The sequence below is a fragment of the Dendrobates tinctorius genome, unplaced genomic scaffold, assembly GCF_039654945.1.
Source record: "Dendrobates tinctorius isolate UK_male_01 unplaced genomic scaffold, ASM3965494v1 ptg000188l, whole genome shotgun sequence".
Lineage (NCBI taxonomy): Eukaryota > Metazoa > Chordata > Amphibia > Anura > Dendrobatidae > Dendrobates > Dendrobates tinctorius.
Window position 1 is genome coordinate 2,096,411 of NW_027361855.1, and position 17,793 is coordinate 2,114,203.

Genomic DNA, 17,793 nt, shown 5'->3' on the forward strand with positions numbered 1-17,793 from the left:
CCTGCCATGATGATGGTTCTCCAATGGAGACCAGCCTATTGCTAGACTTTATAGAAGACACTGATATGAACTATAAATGTATATATTTCAAGTCATAAAACAATTGCACGCTCATGTCATCTATGAGGACAAAAATGTGCAAAGTAAGAAAAATAAGACCATAAAAACTTGAATTACCCCATTTATAATCAATATAAATGTATAAGACATTTTCCTTTCATAATCAATTTAAATGTATAAGACATTTTTTTTAACCTGTGCAGGAATTGTCAGACAAAAAGCAAAAGCCAAATGCTGCTTCAGACTAGGCACTGTCATATCGATAAACTGCAGACAACACTCAAGAAAATCTCTTCAAAACACCTTAAAAAAACTTGAAAACTGCACCAGGAAACACTTCAGTTTTCTGCCGGAATAAAATTACCCATTTTGAAAGTACCCCCCCCCCCCAAAGAAAAAAAATTGTGTGTATTTAGTGCTTCTGTGAAATGCCCATGGGCTGTATCTTCCAGGAGATTGCATTTGCCTTAGATCAATGGTGTTCTATAGATAGATGTGACATTGTGTGTTGAATGTGATTTCAATGGCCCAGGAAATAACTAAACCTTTGAAAATAGATGGGGTCTCAAGTCAAAAACAAAACCAAAAGAAGGGAATAGAAAACCCCTAAAAATTAACTTTTTATTAGTAATTTAAAAGTATACTCAACCAATAAAGAGGTGCTAGGGTCAACTAGGAACAACCCAATACACAATATAACAAAAAAGGTATAATAACCAACGGAGGGGGGCCACTCTCACCCTAGATGGTCCTGAAAGCAGCCCTACCTACAAGCGGAGGTTGGCACACTAGTTGTTGACGTATTGGCACCTCTGCTCAACGTCGTTAACCCTTTAAACCCTAGACATACCAAAAAATAGGGACACACAAGAAAAACGCGCACACACACGCACATACGTAAACCGTAAACAATACCCCTAATGGGGAGACAACATGGACTAGTTGGGAACTGGGTCTGAGTTGTCTCGGAGTAAAAAATGCTGATGTGCTCTAAATAACTGTTGAAGTAGAGCCGGAGTCCACACTATTGTGTGAGGTAAGACAATCCTTATCCTTTAATAATTTGCTAAAAAAGCACACTGGTTATCAATCAAGGAAAATGGTAAAATGTAGCCACAATATTATGTGGACATACCTCAACAACACCCTTACTTCAAAAAATGTAGAGAAATATCTACCAGAAAGTACATATGAGTCAATAATGAAACTCAAAGGACCAAAATACTGCCATATACAGTACATGTAAAATAGATGACTCAAGGAAAGTGCAATATATAATAAATTAACCTTAAAATCATAATAATGCACCCATGGAAATATAAAGGACAACTCGGATAATAGGATAAAACAAACGAGAAAACCGAAAAAACGTCCAATGATAAAATACTTTATTTTATTAGAATATAGTTAAAATTAATAATAATCAGGGGAGGCCAATGCCAAAATAAGGGCACACCCTGGGGACAACAGTAATTACTTAATATCATATATATCACAAAGAATATCACACAATGTTAAATAAAATAATAAATAAAAAATAGAAAATACTAGTGTCAATACAATATCTTTGTGTAAAACAGCCAAAATAAATTATGTAAAGTGCAATCAGAAAACTGTGCAAAAGACTATATATATATATATATATATATATATATATATATATATATATATATATATATATATATATATATCTATATATATATATATATATATATATATCCACAATACAGTGCAAGCAGATTAAACAATAAATTGCCACACACAAAAAGTGCAATGTGCGACGATAATAAAGTGAATCAACACATGGAATATAAATAAAGTAATGAAACAATGAATAAAATTGCGAGCACCTTCGTCAGGGGGTGGCAACATCCAGGCATGAAGGAGTTTCAATAGGGCATAATGACCAATGAGAGCAGGGTAAGTGCATGATGACGCATGCAGGAATCTCCTATTCAATTCGGACCTTCGTACCATGTGATCTCACTTGTTTGAGTTGTATGTTCTCAGGACCTTTTGTGTCATGTGATCCGATTTATCTAATCATAGTGAGTCCATAGGTATTGTATACCATGTGCTATGTTTAGCCCAATGACAGCGGGTAGTGTTGAACGCGCGCGGGAGTCCCGCCCGCTGTACCTGCGTCCCTCTCTGCCGCATCATCTGTTTGCGACGGTCGGGGATACACGTGGGACAGCGGCGTGGGGTTGCCTGGTTACCTGAGATTCCTGCGTGCGTCATCATGCACTTACCCTGCTCTCATTGGTCACTATGCCCTATTTAAACTCCTTCATGCACGGATGTTGCCACCCCCTGACGAAGGTACGCCGAAACGCGCGTCGGGGCTGGCACATCCTGGGAACTAAAGCAGCTGAAAGGTATCCACATTGTGCTCGCAATTTTATTCATTGTTTCATTACTTTATTTATATTCCATGTGTTGATTCACTTTATTATCGTCGCACATTGCACATTGCACTTTTTATGTGTGGCAATTTATTTATTGTTTAATCTGCTATGCACTGTATTGTGGCTATTTATTTATATATATATATATATATATATATATATATATATATATATATACTGTATATATATATATATATATATATATATATATATATATTTAGTCTTTTGCACAGTTTTCTGATTGCACTTTACATAATTTATTTTGGCTGTTTTACACAAAGATATTGTATTGACACTAGTATTTTCTATTTTTTATTTATTATTTTATTTAACATTGTGTGATATTCTTTGTGATATATATGATATTAAGTAATTACTGTTGTCCCCAGGGTGTGCCCTTATTTTGGCATTGGCCTCCCCTGATTATTATTAATTTTAACTATATTCTAATATAATAAAGTATTTTATCATTGGACATTTTTTCGGTTTTCTTGTTTGTTTTATCATATACAGTACATTAAATACCCAGCAGTCATTTAATAGTTCACTCCAATGCTCCTCTAATAGAATTTTTTTATTCAGACCGAGTCAATAGGGTCAAAATATTAATCAGCCATGAGCCAATTTAAATGCTCCCAAGGTAAATTAGGCACCCAATGGCAGATTCCCTCCTGTTTCCATCAAAAAGTATGCAGTGACAAACAGTAAGTAAACTTTAATAGCAGTGTAAATGCTGGCAAGACCAAGAGTCAGTGTATTTATCAGCCATGCATAGAAATTATTCCTCAAAGTCATATTGAGACAAATAGTAAACAAGATTTCCTATCAGTGCAATGTTGATGAGACCAATAAAATAAGGATACTTACCAGCTATGAGTAAGTCTAATTCCTGACGTGTTTCCCTCTTAAGGATCAAGGGTTCATTAGGGGATCCAAATGAGGGCTTCAATCTCCCCCAGTGACCGATAGTCAAATGCTGTGTGCGGCGTGTACATTGTGCAAGTGCCGACATGAAATTAGAATCACTGGCAGTAAGAGGACGTCCCTTTTTACCCGCGTGTAGCAGAGCAATGTGTGGAACGCATAATGTGCTCTAGCTGCTCATGCACCGCAAGTGAGCTCACATCCAGCACCAGACTATAGTGAGTGGATCGCAACATGCCGGAAGTCATATTCAAGTACATAAGATGTGCCAAAGCGCTGCTGTATGCATTCATGGACAATTTCTGATAGAATATCAAGAGCGCAAATGTGCTGTTAGCAAGTGGATGAATATTTACAAGTTCAAATGTTCCCTTTAAGTCCTCAGTTATTAGATACTGAATGAAACCAGTATAATATATAGTGGTATATCAATAAAATATGGGCCACCTCAGAAACCAAGGTACTTTATTACCCACCAGTATTAACCAAGCATCATAGTGTGTTATTGCATCTTCAGGTATGTATACAAAATTTTTCAGAATAAGTAGGCAACTATAATAGATGCACAAATCATAATGGCACTTGCTTGGCCTGTTTGTGACCACATTGTTACAGGTAACTAGAGAAACTTAATTGTTCATTTAAACCTTTAGGGATTCCAACCAAAAGATCCAGCGTGTTCCACGCTGTAGAATCTTATGGTCCCAATCCCCCTGTCTTACTGCGGGTTGGATTTTTTTCAATCACTCGGAAAGAGATATTACTATCATCTCCCCCATGTTTCAAGTTCACATGTTGTGCAAGTGGGGTGTGTCTTCCGTATCTAATATCATCTAGATGCTCACTGACTCTGATACTTAATTTTTGCTTCGTTTTACCCATGTAATCTAAAGGACAAGTGCAGGTATACAAATACACAACCCCTGTAGTTTTAAAATTCACAAAGCAATTGATATTACGATATATACCCTTTTGGTATAGGAACTGGAAAAGGTCTTTAGTGGACATATAAATTTGCAAAAACTTCAGTGTCCTCATTTAAATTATCCAAACTGCTCTGCTTTGCAACCAAGTTCCTTTCGTAGGGGGATCAAAATGGCTCTGTACCACACAGTCCTTAATAGACTTGCCTTTTCCAAATGTGACTGATGGTTTAGGAGAGAGAAAATCCCGGATGTCATGGTCGATTCTTAAAATTGCCAAATACTTAGGTACCTCCATCACCCTCTTGGACTGATCATCAAAGGTACCAATGAGTCTTGTCATAGGGTTGGAGTCCTGTTTAACCCTGGGGGTGAGTAAAGATGATATACTCACTTCCCTTGCATGTTGATATGCTGACTCTACAATTCTTTCTGGATAGCCTCTATCAAGAAATCTCCCCCTCGGGTCTCTGGATTGAGACTCAACTCTCCCCAGTTGGAACAATTCCTTCTGACCCTCAGAAACAGTCCCCTGTGGATGCCACGTTTCAAAGGGGGGGGTGGTGGGTTCCCACCTAAGGAGGCTATTAGTTGAGGTAAGTTTACGGAAGAGAGATGTTTTCAAGGAGCCGTCTTTCACAATGGAGATGTTAATATCCAGAAAGGCAATCTGGTTTTCACCTACCTCTGAGGTAAAGTACAGACCCATCTCTTTGGAATTGAGGTACTCAATGAAGGACCCAAATGATACTTTGTCACCTACCCAGAGGACGAGGATGTCGTCTATGCATCTGCCCCAGAAAAATATTTTGGGGCACCAGACAACATTCTCCTCCCTAAAGACCAATGTATCCTCCCACCACCCCAGGAGCAATCTGGCATAAGTAGGGGCATAGAGTCTCCCCATTGCCGTGTGTTGTGAATTCTCTCTCTGGCTTCCCTCTGGTGATTACTGAAGATAGTGGAGCTGGTCAGATTGAGAGTTCTCTTTCTGGGCTCCCTCTGGTGGTTAAGGTAGTGGAGCTGATCTGATTGACAGAGGCTTGCCACCTGATAATGAGGAAAGCGATTGGAGATCTGGGGTTTCTGATTGGGATTTAAGACAGCTGACTCCCTCTATCCCTGCTGGTGATTTTCTTCTTGTGCCTCCTGAGGTCTGATGTCTCCTGCTCTTTCCCTGCATGTTCAGCTAAGTGGTTCATTTGCTATTCTGTTTGCATTTGATCTGGTTTTGTTTATCTCTGCTTTGTGCGGGTCAGCTAGCTCTGGCTGGGGCTGTGCTGAATCACCGCCCATATGTTACTGCATGTGCCAGTTTGCTTTGTCCCCTTTTATATTGGTCTCTTTTTGCTTTGCTTTCAGAATATACCAGAGTTCTGATTTAGTGGGGGCGAAGTCGTGTGACTTCAGTGTTTTGTGCATCAGACGTGTTGGACTCTCTTTCAGGGTTTTTTGCGTGATTGCAGACAATGTCTTTCCTGTCCTGTCTAGTCAGTGTGGACCCCATCGATTGCTCAGTCTATTTCTCCTTCGCCTCATTGGGGGACACAGATACTGTGGGTGTATGCTTCTGCCGCTCACACTAAGTGTACACCCTCGCCCGATTGTGGGCGGAAATCAGTTTTTTTGCTTAGTGTCCATGGAGGCACACGTCTGTTTTTTCTCCACAGTTTTTTTCTATGAAGATTAGACAGGGGCAACGGATCCTATTGAAAGGGTCTGATTTCCCCAAACCAACAACGGGCGAGCTTGTGCGAGTGTCGCCTCCATGTATCTTCTCCCGCGAAGTGGGACACCATGCTGGACTTAGCCCTGACAACCCCTAGGTATTGAAACCATGGGCTGTACAGAGGCACAAGACTAGTCCGTGCGGCTCCCCCTGCTCCACCAATGCTGAGACTGCGGTGCTGCAAGGCGGCGGACGGTCCCTCTCCTCACCCCCTCAAGGGGTTAGATGGAGCTAGGGTGCCTGCAGCGTCCTATTTTTTTCGAGGCCCCCCGAACTTACTTGAGCTGGGAAGCTGAAGAGGATCGTCGCAGGGGATGGCCTGGGAGGGCTCCTGCAGTGATGATTCGGGGCTGGAGCACTTAGAGAGCAGCCCGCGACAGTAAGTAGCGCCATTTTTCGCCCCCCCCCCGTTGCGGGCAGTGGGTAAATTGAGGCCGTGTGTTTAGCTGGAGGAGCTAGGCCGCGGCTGGAAGTCCAGCCTCCTATCCGCATGTCACTTTTGGCGGCCCCCCCCTCATGCCTGAGCGGCGGTGAATAAATTTAGTCCCCGGCTTCGGAGCGCGGCTAGGCCACAGAGCCGGAAATATCGCCCCTGGAGCGGTTCATATGCTGGCGGCCCACCCCACAGCTGTGGCGCGCGATTTTGATGTGGAGAGGTGTTTAGGACACGTGGGGGCAAAGTATGGGGGTAAGTGCTGCCCGAGAGGCCACGCTACATGGAAAACGAGGTGCTACCTTCTCCCTCCCCAGCAGCGGACAGATACAGCATGTCCGAAAAAGCGAAGACGCACACTTTTTTATGCTGCATGCATCTCTTGTTGGGCTGCATTTACGCGGGCGCAGAGCAGGCGTTTATGTGAGTCCTGCGAGTCCAAACGCGCCCAGGAGCCCTCCCCTGCAACCGCAGTCCCAAATCCCCTGGAGTGAGCCCTATCACTCACAGTCCATGGCGTCGCTTACGAGGGCAATCGAGTCCCTTCAGGACCCAGCTAGGGGCAGGGACAGTGGCTCGCGGTCCTTAGAGGGAACCTCCACCTCACTAGAGCCTTCGGCCTGCAGGGGCCACTCATGCCAGGCAGATCCAGGGGAAAAGAATCCACACGGTGTCGCCCAGTCCATCCGGCGCTTTGACATCCATAAGTTCTGCTTCTGGCTCCCTGTCACCAGTGGTTGATAGCGAGCAGACCTCAGATTTCGACTTAGACGAGCCCCTTGAACTGGATGCTCCAGGGTCACGTGAAACAGTGGACAGCCTCATAGAAGCCGTCAATCAGACCTTGGGGATTGAGGATGATCCTGCAGCGGCTACGGGTCATAAGGTGGCGTTAAAGCAGGTGAAGCGGCTGCACAGAGTCTTTTCCACTCACCCTGAATTTGAGGACATAGTGCAGCGACACAGGGAACGTCCAGACAGGCATTTCTCGGTTCAGAAGGCACTTGAAGCAAGGTATCCATTTGCCCTGGACCTCCGTAAAAAATGGACGGAATCTCCGATGGTGGATCCACCGGTTTCGCGCCTAGCCACTAAAACCCTGTTATCCGTACCTAGTGGTTCTTCTATTAAGGATCCCACAGATCGCCTCATAGAGAGCTTAGCTCGCTCAGTATACGAGGCGTCCGGGTCAGCGCTTTCTCCCTCGTTCGCAGCAACTTGGGTAGCCAAGGCCATGATTTCATGGTCAGAGTCATTAGGCAGGGTCGTGCAGGAGCAAGATCTACCTGCAGAGATATCGGAGATCGCGAGTCAGATCGCGATGGCCGGAGACTACGTAATCAATGCATCTTTGGATGCGGCCAATTGCGCGGCTCTTGCGGCCGCTAACGCAATTTCTATCAGAAGAGCTCTATGGTTAAGGACATGGTGGGCCGATTCTACTTCCAAGAAGTCCTTAACTTCCCTGCCTTATCAGTGCGGCCGTCTGTTTGGGGAGAAGTTAGACCAACTTATCTCTGACTCCACAGGAGGGAAGAGTGGTTTTCTCCTTCAACAAAGGGTCAAGCCGCCTTTTCGCCATCCATTTCAGGCACGTTTTCGGGCTTTTCGCAAGGTGGTGCTCAGACCAGCCCCTCCTTTTCTGACGAAGGTCGTGTCCTCATTACCCATTAATGAGGATGTGTTCTTGCCTTCATTTTGTCCAGCATCGGTGCACAGGGTGGAAAAGGCTCTTCACACGTTAGACCTGGTAAGAGCTCTCCGGAGGTATGTGTCGAGGACAGCACCCTTTCATCAGACGGACACGCTGTTTGTACTCCCCGAAGAGCACAGGAAGGAACTCGCTGCCTCAAAATAGATTATAGCCAGTGGATTCGTTTGACTATTCTGGAGTCCTACCACATTAGAGGCGCAACGATTTCAGCAGGGATCAGAGCGCACTCTACTCGGGCAGTTGGCGCCTCTTGGGCGCTTCGGCACCAGGCTTCGATGGAACAGGTTTGCAAGGCAGCAACCTGGTCCAGCCTGTACACATTTGCCAAACATAATATCCATACTCAGGCCTCAGCAGATGCAAGTCTGGGTAGAAGGATTCTCCAAGCAGCGGTAGCTCACCTTTAAACGAGAGTTGCATGTAGCTTGGATCAGTTAGTCAATCTCCCACCCAGGGACTGCTTTAGGACGTCCCACAGTATCTGTGTCCCCCAATGAGGCGAAGGAGAAACATAGATTTTTGTGATAAACTCACCGTAAAATCCTTTTCTCCGAGACGCTCATTGGGGGACACAGCACCCACCCTGTTAGCCAAGTTGGCTTCTGTTTTGTTTAGTTAATACGCATTTATTTTATATAAGGGTGTTTTTTTTTCTGGACATATTGTACCTGTATTAAGGCTGTTTTTGTTGTCCTCCTACTGCTTTGGCACCAAACTGATTTCCGACCGCAATCGGGGCGAGGGTGTATACGGCGGAGGAGCTAACCTCTTTTCACTTAGTGTCAGCCTCCAAGCGGCAGAAACATACACCCACAGTATCTATGTCCCCCAATGAGCGCCTCGGAGAAAAGGATTTTACGGTGAGTTAATCACAAAAATCCATGTTTTTATGCCTGCGTTTGTGTTTTCATCTTGTCTCACTGACAATATATGTTTGGGGGCTATCTATTCCTTTTGGGGTCTGCTCCGGGGCAGTTTAGATTTCCCCTTTCTTGCTTCAGGCTTAGTTGGCTCTCCGGCTGTGCCGAGGCGTCTAGGATCATTGTAGGTACGCTCCACGGTTACTGCTAGTTGTGTGGACAGGATCAGGGGTCTGTATCTACTTAGTTACCAACCTCTCTGGTTTTCTGTGGCTTAGCCTAGGCCTACTATCCTCCTCGGTGACCCATTCATAACAGAATCACCAGCCTAACTGTAGACTCTAGGGTACTCTAAAGAAGGAAAGAAATTTAAAAAAAGTCAGAATTTTTTTTTTTTTATATATTTTCCTCTTTTTTTTTCTGGGGCTGTAGGAGGATATTTTTTGTCTAAATGGAGACTAAGCAACTGTCTGATCATGTTGAGCAGCTCGCTGCTGAAGTGTGGGGAATTTCGGCCTATCTCGCTCAATCATCTGCTGTTCAACCAAAAATCCCTACTCCTGATGTGTTTTCTGGGGATCGGTCTAAATTTTTGAATTTTAAGAATAATTGTAAATTATTTTTTGCTTTGAAACCTAACTCATCGGAGAGCTCTGTGCAGCAGGGTAAAATTGTCATCTGCCTGCTACGTGGCGATCCCCAGGATTGGGCCTTTTCTTTGACACCCTGAGATCCTATTCTGGCTAATGTGGATGCGTTTTTTCAAGCCTTGGGGTTGTTGTATGATGAACCTAATGCTATTGATCAATCTGAGAAAACTTTATTGACATTGAATCAGGGTCAGGATTCTGCAGAGTTACATTGTCAAAAATTCCAAAAGTGGGCGGTCCTTACTAAATGGAATGACGATGCCCTAGCAGCTCTCTTTCGGAAGGGTTTGGCAGAAACTGTAAATGATGTTATGGTGGGATTTCCTGTTCCCTCTGGTCTTGATGACTCTGTCATTGGCCATTCAAATTGATCGGCATTTACGTGAACGTAAAGCTACACGAGAGGCGTTGCCGCCTTTCAAACGAACTTCTGAACCCATGCAATGTGATAGGGTTTTGTCTAGGGCGCAAAGTCAGGAGTTTAGAAGGCGTAATAAGTTGTGTTTTTTCTGCGGGGACGCCTCTCATACTATTGCTGTCTGCCCTAAATGAGATAAGCGTTTTGCTCACATATTTGCTGCGGGCAGTGTACAGCCTAAGTTCCTTTTGGCGATTACCCTGATCTGCTCCTTGTCTACATTTTCCGCTAAGGCTTTTGTTGATTCAGGAGCAGCTTTGAATCTGATGGATTTGGACTTTGCTAAATGTTGTGGTTTTCCCATGATACCCCTGCAGCCTCCTATCCCTTTGAGGGGTATTGATGCTACGCCCTTGGCGGAGAATGAACCCCAGTTTTGGACCCAGGTGATGATGCGGGTCGCCCCGGACCACCAAGAAAATTGTAAATTTTTGGTGTTGCACATTTTGCATGATATTATTGTTCTGGGTTTCGCTTGGTTGCAAACTCATAATCCTGTTTTAGATTGGAAATCTGTGTCTGTGGTGAGTTGAGGTTGTCAATGTGTTCTTAGTGACACTCACTCCTGTTTTCTCCACCTCTCCCCACTCATGATATTCCTATTTGGCTGATTTTTCTGATGTATTCAGTGAGAGTAAGTCTGCGTCTTTGCCTCCTCATAGGAGTTATGACTGTGCAATTGAGTTAATGCCCGGGTGTAAATTTCCCAAGGGTTGGATTTTCAACTTATCGGTACCCGAACATGATGCTATGCGATCTTATATCAAGGAGTTGTTGAAGGGTCATATTAGACCATCCTCTTCACCTTTAGGTGCTGTTTTGTTTTTTTTTGTGGCCAAGAAAGATGGTTCATTAAAGCCATGTTTTGACTATCGTTCCCTTAACAAAATCACTGTCAAATATCAGTACCCGTTACCCCTGATTTCTGATTTATTTTCCAGAGTTAAAAGTGCCTGTCTGTTTACCAAGCTTGACCTCGGGGGCGTATAATCTTATTCACATCAAGCACGGGGATGAATGGAAGGCGGCGTTTAATACTCCGGAGGAACATTTTGAGTACCTGGTGATGCCTTTTGGGCTCACTAATGCCCCTTCTGTCTTCCAGTCTTTTATGAACGATATTTTCTGGGACTTTGTGGATAAGTTTTTGATCATTTATCTGGATGATATTTTGATCTTTTCCAGTGATTGGGATTCTCATGTGGAACATGTCCGGACTGTGTTCCGGATTTTGAGGGAAAATTCCCTGTATGTTAAGGGATCGAAGTGCCTCTTTGGTGTACAGAAGATTTTGGGATTCATTTTGTCCCCGTCGGCTATTGAAATGGACCCGGCCAAGATTCAGGCTATTTATGATTGGGTTCAGCCCACTTCTTTGAAGGCTCTCCAGAAGTTTTTGGGTTTTGCTCATTTCTACCGTAAATTTATAAGTAATTTTTTTGGTATTGTTAAACCACTGACTGATTTGACTAAAAAGGTGCTGATGTGGTGAATTGGTCTCCAGAGGCAGTCTCGGCATTTAAGGAGCTTAAGCGCAGATTCACTTCTGCTCCGGTTCTATGGCAACCTGATGCCTCACTCCCTTTTCAGGTGGAGGTAGATGCTTCTGAGATTGGTGCTGGAGCCGTTTTGTCCCAAAAAGATCCGGTGACTTCTAAGATGAATCCCTGTGCCTTCTTTTCTCGAAAATTCTCCCCATCTAAACGTAACTATGATGTGGGGAATCGGGAAGTGTTAGCCATGAAATGGGCATTTGAAGAGTGGAGACATTGGTTGGAGGGAGCTAGACATCAAGTTGTGGTCCTCACCGACCACAAGAATTTGCTTTATCTTGAATCAGCCAAACGCTTGAATCCTAGACAGGCTAAGTGGGCCTTGATTTTCACATGTTTTAATTTTGTGGTCTCTTTTCTTCCGGTACTAAGAATGCTAAGGCGGACGCTCTTTCTAGGAGTTTCTTTGCGGATTCTCTTGATGTGACCGAGCCTACTACCATTCTAAAAGAGGGTGTAGTTCTTTCCACCATCTCATCTGATTTGAGACGTGCCCTGGAGGTATTTCAGGAGGACAAACCTGAATGTTGTCTTATGGGAAAATTGTATGTCCCTGACCAGTGGAGGAAAAGAGTAATGTCTGAAATTCATTGCTCCGTGTTGGCTGGTCATCCAGGTATTTTTGGTACCAGAGATTTAGTGAGTTGGTCTTTTTGGTGGTCTGCCTTATCTTGTGATGTCAGGAATTTTGTGCAGTCCTGTGGGACTTGTTCTCGGTCCAAGCCCTGTTCTCGTTCTAGTGGGTTGTTGATGCCCCTGCCGGTGTCCAGGAGGCCATGGACTCATATCTCAATGGATTTTATTTAAAATCTTCCTGTCTCTCAGAGAATGACTGTTATCTGGGTAATTTGTGATAGAGTTTCGAAGATGGTCCATCTTGTACCACTCCCAAAGTTTCCATCTTCTTCTGAGTTGGTGCCCTTGTTTTTTCAACAGGTCGTTCGGTTGCACAGGATTCCTGAGAACTTTGTGTCGGACAGAGGAGTCCAGTTTGTTTCCAGATTCTGGAGAGCTTTTTGTTCCAAACTGGGAATTCAATTATCTTTCTCCTCTGCATTTCATCCTCAGACCAATGGGCAGACTGAGAGAACAAACCAGACTTTGGAATCCTATTTGAGATGTTTCATATCTGCTGATCAGGATGACTGGGTCTCATTTTTGCCCTTGGCCGAATTTGCACTAAACAGTAGGGCTAGTTCTGCCACTTTGATGTCGCCCTTTTTCTGTAACTTTGGGTTTCATCCTCGATTTTCTTCAGGGCAGGTGGATTCTTCAGCCTGCCCAAGTGTGGATTCTGTGGTAGAGAGAATGCAGCAGATTTGGGACCAAGAGGTGAATAAGCTGGCCCACTCTCAGGAAAAAGCCCAACGGTTTTCCAACCGGCATAGGACCTTTGGTCCCCAGTTTAAAGTGGGTGATATGGTTTGGTTGTCTTCAAAGAATATTCCTATGAAGGTTGCGTCTCCAAAATTCAAGCCAAGATTCATTGGACCTTATAAGATTTTGGAAATCCTTAATCCTGTTTCTTTCCGTTTGACTCTTCCAGTTACATTTAAGATTCATAACGTGTTCCATAAATCCTTGTTGAAGAGGTTTGTAGAGCCAGTAGTTCCCATGGCGGCACCTCCTGACCATGTATTGGTTATAGGTAATTTGGAGTATGAGGTATAGAAAATATTGGATTCTCGTTTGGCTAGACGGAGACTCCAGTACCTGGTCAAATGGAAGGGTTATGTGTTATGAATGAGTCACCGAGGAGGAAAAAACAAAAAGCAAGCTAAGCCCAAAAAACCAGAGAGGTTGGTAACTAGCGGATTGCAGACCCCTGATCCTATCCACACAACTAGCAGTAGCCGTGGAGCATGCCTATGGTGGTCCTAGACGCCTCGTGACGGCCGGAGAACTAAATAAGCCTAAAGAAAGGGAAAATCTAAACTGCCCCAGAGCAGACCCCAAAGCAATAGACAGCCCCCAACATGTATTGTCGGTGAAACAAGAAGGAAAACACAAGCACAGATAGAAAGATAGGCTGAGCAAACGATGGGGCCCTCACTAACTAGAAAGAACAGGAAAGAAAAGCTGCTGTCTGCAATCACGCAAAAACCCTGCCAAAAAATGTCTAACACGTCTGATAGAAATTCCCTATATCAGCACTCAGGTATATTCTGAAGGCAGAGCAAAAGAGATCAACTGATCAGAGACAAAATGGGGATTCAGCCCAGTCCCAGCCAGGGCTGGCTGAACACAAAAACTAAGTAAACCAGACGAAAACTCATATGAACAATAGCAGAGAAAACTTAGCTTTAAGAAGGCAGGAACCAAACTGGAAACCAGAAGCCACAGTCAGGAGAAATCACCAGCAAGAAACTAGGGAGTTGGCTGCCTTAAATCCAATCAGAAATGTCTGATGTCCAATCACAGTCCTCTTCCTCAGGTGGCCGGTCTCTGCCATTTAGATCAGCTTCATTACTTCCCTTCACCAACAGAGGGAGTCCAGATAGAGAACTCACTACTCCTCCGTCAGCACAGCCAGCTCCATAACCCTCACCAGAAGCCAGAGGCAAACCCGAAAATGAGCTCACAACAGTACCCCCTTTTGAGGAGGGGTCACCGAACCCTCATCCACGCCACCGGGCCGATCAGGATGGGCCCGATGAAAAGCACAAACCAATCTATCGGCATGAATATCAGAGGCAGAGACCCAAGAATTGTCCTCCTGGCCATAACCCTTCCACTTGACCAAATACTGGAGTCTCCGTCTAGCCAGACGAGAATCCAGTATTTTCTCTACCTCATATTCCACATTACCTTTAAACAATACAGGGTCAGGAGGTGCCGCCATAGGTACTGGCTCAATATATCTCTTCAACAGCGACTTATGAAACACGTTATGGATCTTAAACGTAACAGGAAGAGCCAATCGAAAAGAAACCGGATTAAGAATCTCCAAAATCTTGTAAGGTCCAATAAATCTTGGCTTGAACTTTGGAGAAGCCACCTTCATAGAGATATTCTTTGACAACCAAACCATATCACCCACTTTAAACCGGGGACCAATGGTCCTATGCCGGTTAGAAAACCGCTGGGCCTTTTCCTGGGAGAGAGACAACTTATCCACTGCTTGGTCCCAAATCTGCTGCATTCTCTCTACCACAGTGTCAACACCTGGGCAGGCTGAAGATTCCACTTGCCCTGAAGAAAATCGAGGATGAAACCCAAAGTTACAGAAAAAGGTGGACATCAAGGTGGCAGAACTAGCTCTATTATTTAAAGTGAATTCGGCCAAGGGCAAAAATGAAACCCAATCATCCTGATCAGCAGATATAAAACATCTCAAATAGGACTCCAAAATCTGGTTTGTTCTCTCCGTCTGCCCATTGGTCTGAGGGTGAAACGCAGAGGAGAAGGACAACTGAATTCCCAGCTTGGAACAAAAGGCTTTCCAGAATCTGGAAACAAACTGATACAGATACAATGTTCTCAGGAATCCCATGCAACCGAACCACCTGTTGCAAAAACAAGGGCACCAACTCTGAGGAAGATGGCAACTTTGGGGTTGGTGGTACAAGATGGACCATCTTAGAGAATCTATCACAAATCACCCAGATAACAGTCATCCTCTGAGAGACAGGAAGATCAGAAATAAAATCCATTGAAATATGGGTCCATGGCCTCTTAGGCACCGGCAAGGGCATCAACAACCCACTAGAGCAAGAACAGAGTTTAGACCGGGAACAAGTCCCACAGGACTGCACAAAATTCCTGACATCACGAGATAAGGCAGGCCACCAAAAAGACCGACCCACGAAATCTCTGGTACAAAAAATACCTGGATGACCAGCCAATGCGGAGCAATGAACTTCAGACATCACTCTCTTCCTCCACTGGTCAGGAACATACAATTTTCCCATAGGACAACGCTCAGGTTTGTCCTCCTGGAATTCTTCCAGAGCACGTCTCAAATCGGGCGAGATGACAGAAAGAACTACCCCCTCTCCTAGGATGGTAGTAGGCTTGGTCACAATAGGAGAATCAGCAAAGAAACTCCTAGAAAGGGCGTCTGCCTTAACATTCTTAGTGCCTGGAAGAAAGGAGACCACAAAATCAAAACTCGTAAAAAACAAGGCCCACCTAGCCTGTCTAGGATTCAAGCGTTTGGCCAACTCAAGGTAAATCAAATTCTTGTGGTCAGTGCGGACCACTACTTGATGTCTAGCTCCCTCCAACCAATGTCTCCACTCCTCAAATGCCCATTTTATGGCTAACAATGCCCGATTCCCCACATCATAGTTGCGTTCAAATGGGGAGAACTTTCGGGAAAAGAAGGCACAGGGATTCATTTTAGACCTCACCGGATCTTTTTGGGACAAAACAGCTCCTGCACCAATCTCTGAAGTGTCTACCTCCACCTGAAAAGGAAGTGAGACATCAGGTTGCCGCAAAACCGTAGTAGAAATTAACCTCCGCTTCAGCTCCTGAAAGGCCGAAACAGCCTCTGAAGACCAATTCAGCACATCAGCACCCTTCTTAGTTAAATCAGTCAGTGGTTTAGCAATACCAGAAAAATTAGCTATAAATTTACGATAAAAATTAGCAAAACCCAAAAACTTCCGGAGAGCCTTCAAAGAAGTGGGTTGAACCCAATCATAAATGGCCTGTACCTTGGCCGGGTCCATTTCAATAGTTGACGGAGACAAAATAAATCCAAAAAATGAAATCCTCTGTACACCAAAAAGGCACTTCGATCCCTTAACATACAAGGAATTCACCCTCAAAATCCGGAACACAGTCCGAACATGTTCCACATGAGAATCCCAATCCCTGGAAAAGATCAAAATATCATCCAGATAGATGATCAAAAATGTATCCACAAAGTCCTGGAAAATATCATTCATGAAGGATTGGAAGACAGAAGGGGCATTAGTGAGCCCAAAAGGCATCACCAGGTACTCAAAATGTCCCTCCGGAGTATTAAGCGCCATCTTCCATTCATCCCCATGCTTGATGCGAATAAGATTATACCCCCCATGAGGTCAAGCTTAGTAAACCAGCAAGCACCTTTAACTCTGGAGAATAAATCAGAAATCAGGGGTAACGGATACTGATATTTAACCGTAATTTTGTTGACGGAACGATAGTCAATACAAGGCCTTAATGAACCATCTTTCTTGGCCACGAAAAAAAACCCAGCACCTAAGGGCGAAGAGGATGGTCTAATATGACCCTTCTCCAACGACTCCTTAATATAAGATCGCATAGCCTCTTGTTCGGGTACAGATAAATTGAAAAGTCGACCCTTGGGAAATTTACACCCAGGTCTCAGCTCAATTGCACAGTCATAACTCCTATGAGGAGGAAAAGACGCAGACTTGCTCTCTCTAAATACATCATAAAAATCAGCCAAATAGTTAGGAGCATCATGCGACTCGGGAGAGGTGGAGAAAACAGGAGTGTCGCCAAGAGCACACCGACAACCCCAACTCACCACAGACACAGATTTCCAATCCAAAACCGGATTATGGATTTGCAACCAGGGAAAACCCAGAACAATGGTATCATGTAAATTATGCAACACCAAAAATCTGCAATTTTCTTGGTGGTCTGGGGCAACCTACATTATCACCTGGGTCCAAAAGGTTTATTCTTCGCCAAAGGAGTAGCATCAATACCCCTCAAAGGAATAGGCATCCGCAGAGGTGTCATAGGAAAACCACAACGTTTAGCAAAATCCAAGTCCATCAGATTCAAGGCTGCTCCTGAATCCACAAAAGCCTTTGCGGAAAATGTGGATAAGGAGCAGATCAGAGTAATTGCCAAAAGAAACTTAGGTTGTACACCACCCACAGCAAATGTGTGTGCAAAACGTTTCTCTCGTTTAGGGCAGACAGAAATAACATGAGAGGCATCTCCACAGAAAAAACACAGCTTATTACGCCTTCTAAACTCCTGATGTTGCGCCCTAGACAAAACTCTATCACATTGCATAGGTTCAGACATTTGTTCAAAAGGTGGCAGCGCCTCCCGTGTAGTCTTGCGTTCACGTAAACGCCGATCAACTTGAATGGCTAATGACATAGAATCGTCAAGACCAGAGGGAACAGGAAATCCCACCATAGTATCT

The 17,793-nt window shown here is 44.2% G+C and overlaps 1 protein-coding gene across 2 annotated transcripts in view; it reads left to right on the forward strand.

Annotated features, from left to right (window-relative positions):
- CCNYL1 (cyclin Y like 1) overlaps nt 1-17,793 on the forward strand; it is a 231,039-nt gene that overhangs the window by 151,235 nt on the left and 62,011 nt on the right. The gene's annotated exons all lie outside the window — the stretch shown is intronic.